Source organism: Struthio camelus, chromosome 4 (genome assembly GCF_040807025.1).
Source record: "Struthio camelus isolate bStrCam1 chromosome 4, bStrCam1.hap1, whole genome shotgun sequence".
NCBI lineage: Eukaryota > Metazoa > Chordata > Aves > Struthioniformes > Struthionidae > Struthio > Struthio camelus.
This window is the reverse complement of record NC_090945.1, coordinates 76,863,806-76,868,073: the sequence shown is the minus strand read 5'-3', so window position 1 is coordinate 76,868,073 and position 4,268 is coordinate 76,863,806.

Here is a 4,268-nt window from a genome sequence, read left to right as displayed (position 1 = left end):
CGCACGCCGCGGCGCCGGCCTTCCTCTTCCGGCCGGGGACGGAGCCGCTCCCGCCCTCGCTCCCCGCACCGGGCGCCGCCGAGGAGGAGGAGGAGGAGAAGGAGGAGGAAGAAGCCGCCCGCTCGCCCTGAGGGGAGCCGCCGCGCCCAACGGCCGGCGCGCGCCCCCCCCCCGCCGAGCCTCACGGCCGCCCCGCGCCGCCCGGTGCTGCGGGAGCCCCGAGTTCGCGGCCCGGCGGGGACGTGTCGCCCGGGCCTCGGCTCTAGCTGCGGGTTTTCCCCCGTGTTCGGGCCTGGCTGCGGTTCCCGTTTGTGGGCTCTCGCTCCGTGAGGCCTCCCGCGGCCCCTGACAGCCCCTGGGGGCTCGGCTCTCGCCGGAGAGCTCAGGCCTCCCCGCTCAGAAACCCCCGTTCTCCTCTCGGAGCGTGATAGCAGCAGTGCGGCGCGAGCCCTGGGAAAGAGTCACAGCGGTTTAAAACCGGGTTTTGGGGAAGCGCCTCACCAAGCGTCTCGGCGTAGCGCTGGGGAGCGTCGCCGCGGCAGGCTCCGGCACGGACGCGGAGGAAAAGGCAGCCCCTGACCTAAGGAATCAATGATTTAGCAGCCTAATGGTATCATACCTCAAACTGCAGCAGTTCCTTCTGGTGGTAATAGCAAAGAATTTCTTAACGAGAACATGATTGTGCCAAGAACTAAGCCACGTTCGTCGTTAGTTGCTACACGACCACGTTGCGCAGCAGCGGTTAGCTGTGGTTTTGATAAATGAAAAATGTCCTGGATGCTGAGAAGCAGGTACTTGCAGCAGACTAGCTCTGCTCCCAACGCAAACTGCTCTTCGAAAAAGCCAAGCGTGTGAACACAGCGAACGGGAATAGATTTGGTATCCATGCTACTAACGTTGCTCTGCAGTCCAGCCACGTCTGCTATTCAGCCTGCCTCGTTAAAAGAGCAGTGCATGGTTGCAAGTGGACTAGAAATCCATCCTCCCGCTCTTAAATACATAAGGATCTGCAAACAAAGGGTTTAAAGCAAATTAATACAGGTTTTGAAAGGGCTTCTTTTTCCCTTCCAGGTAATACAGTCCTGTTGATGGTCTGGATTTAAGTTTATGAACCCTCTGACAAAGCCCTTACACTCTCTCCACAGCAGCGTGTCCGTCATGGATTCCCCCACGAGTTGGATGTGGAGGAGCTTATCTAAACTTCAGGGATAACCTGCCAAGTAGGTCAAGCAGTAAGCTGCTATCCTCTTGTTTAGCTGAGCGTTTATGCAGCCAGTTCAGTGTGAGAAAAGGAATTTGGTACATATGTGGTGCCTATGCGGCACATGCACGGTGCATTTGGTACATACGGCATCTATAAACCTGCATACTTCTGCACTCCCCTGCTCACAAATCAGAGCTCCGCTGCACATGAGACTGGACAGAATAGAGACTTAAAAAGAAGGCACCAGCTCCAAACAATTTACAACTCAGATTGAAAACTAACAGCTGAAATACTGTAGATAGATGGGAGACTTGCAGGGGAATTAAAGAGCTTTCTGAGTTAGAGCAAAAGAATTCTGCTGATCAGAGTGTACTTAAGATATATATATATCCTGTATTCCTAACTGTGAAGGCTTTGATAATGCTAATTTATAGGTATGTGTTTCATTTTGTGCCAGTTAAATCAATGTTTTTTTTTTTTTCTCACTAAGCTCCGTGGGCTCAACGGTGGCACTGAGATTTATCCATACTGCTTATTTCAAGAGAGAATTTAACGTGATGCTCATCCAGCAAATTTACTCTCTGCACAGAAATCTATCAGAGATCAAACCAGTTGATACAATCTAGTCTGATACCACTTCATATGTGAGTGATAGCTGAGAACAGATAAGAAGATAGAAGCCTACCTGTCACCTCTGCTATTTCATTTATGAATTTTCAAACCCAATCTCATTCCCAGATTTTTTTTTTAATGTCCCTTTTGACTTAGTCCAATGACAGCACCCTGTAACTCCTGAGATATATCTAGCCATCAAGGAACTTCTGGGCTGATTCTGCATCAACAATAGATCCCTGAATATTTTATACTTGTCTGGCCCTCCTTAAAATCCCCTTCTTGCCAAGGAAGAAATCCGAAGGGCCTCTGAGATTTGAAACTTTCACTTGAAACTTATCTACAGTTGAGATGAAGAAAAGCAAAGCATGCTGGAAGAACAAAATCTCAAGTAGGTGTTGAGTCAAACAGCAGGCTCTTACAAGTGGACAGATAAAAAGCTACAGGCAAGACTGCAGTGGAAGTGCAACCAGCTATGAAATTTCAAAAAAGCAAAGACCTACTGTGCTAGAAGCTCTATTACTATTAATTGGGCCTAACTCAGAGCATGCCGTAAACTGCATTAAAGACTCCTGCAAAACCTTTTCTGAAAACTGAATGATTATGTAAGGACCACTGCTGACTTGGAGGGAAGAATCTGTTGTGAGGTGCTCCAGAGTAACAATGAATAATCTTGTAGTGTCTGGGAAATGTATGTAGAGGTACACCTCTGCTCCTGAATCATTGTATATAACTTACCAGCCACCACATGAATTAAACTTTTTAAGATTTCAGAGAAATCCAGGCGTTCCTGTTATTAAACCTGCCAACCTAAAGCTTCTGTAGGTCACTGAGTCCAGTTGCGTTATTGCAGTCAGCCATGTCATACAATCCTGCATGTAAACACAATCTCTTTTTAGAACTAGAGAAAGTCATTGTCTACCCTGTCCCAGTGGAAAGCCAGTCCAGAGTCTTGCTGGTCTGATAATTAAAAATTTAAATTTGGTTTTTGGACTGCATTTATTAATGTTAATTTTTTCTTACATCACTGAATGGTTTTTGTTTTTTTTTTTTGATTAAGTAATGTCCCTCTCCAGATTTTACTTTCCTGCTCTACTGCAAAAGAACAACAGTATTCCCTCTCAACCCAAACATTAATAATTTGAGAAATTTAATGACATATAGGGTTTAGTCTTTCAAAAATGAGTTCTTCATCTTAGTCAGTATTTTATACCCATTCAGTGTTCAGATTACATGGAAAATTTTAGTTATCCTTCCCAGCACTAACTTGTTGAAAAAAAAGTAATGAAAACAAAAAATAAATAACAAGCAGCTGCAAGTGGTATCAAAAATCCCTGCCCCAAGATGAAAGTGCAGCCGTTAACCTCTCGGTGATTATAATACCATGTTGGGTTAAACTTCTGAAGCCACTTGCTGTTGGAAAAATACAGTCAGATAAATAAAAAAACACTACCTTTTGACAGTTTAATTGTACAAAGGAGAAATAAACTGGAACTAAATCCCTAGATTGAGAGCGCTGATATATAGCACAAAATGGGAAGTTATTTCTTTCCTCATTGCTTCAGTTTTAACTGCTTGACTTGAACTATATAAAAGGTTTTGTTTTTAAAGATCAAGGTAATCACTTTTGCAACGGAGGAAAAAAATCCTATGCTGTGCCAAATGGAAATAAAACAGCAGGTAATCTTCTGACACTGAAATCTCTTTGAAGACTCTGAGGACAGCTCTACTGATTTTGGAAAGGCTAAATGGAAATGTATTTTGTTTTCAGAAGTCTGAATAGATTTCAAACGTGCAAATCTTATTAATTTTCATGTGATATGAGTATCTCCCCTACCTGTACTTATAATCTAATGTATTCTAATATTTAATACAACCAGTTATAAAAGCAAAAAGGGCTGATGATATTCATGCATTACTTGCATTGCTACAGTAACACTGAGACTCAGTAAAAGCTCATTTACTCCAAATAAAGGGTTTTTTTTTGTTTTTTTTTTTTTAAAGAGAAACAGATATAGGTAACCCTTTAGCACATCTTACCTTACAAAAAAATTTTGTCATTGGAATTTAAATGTAAACCCTAATTCTTTAAAATCATACCCTCCTAGTTTTATTCATGGTTCCATTATAAATCTCTTCTGAAAGAAAAAAATAGCACAAAGAAAACATTCTTAGCCAGTCTGAAACAACCAAGACCAATTGTTAAATTAGAGTTACTGCCAGTGTTTAAATCTTTCTTTATGAACAGTAGGCCATCGTTACCATTTCCAAGTTATCAATTGGCCAAATCACAGGGAACAAACCTAAGAACAGTGTTTGAAAACGCAAGAGGGTTTTTTTTGTTTTCTTTTGTTAGAACCTTGGCCAAGTAGTTTTTTCTTAGCAGGATGAAAAGAACGTTAAAAATACTGGAACATTATTCTTAAAGGGTTCTTCATTTTTATGAGGTTTC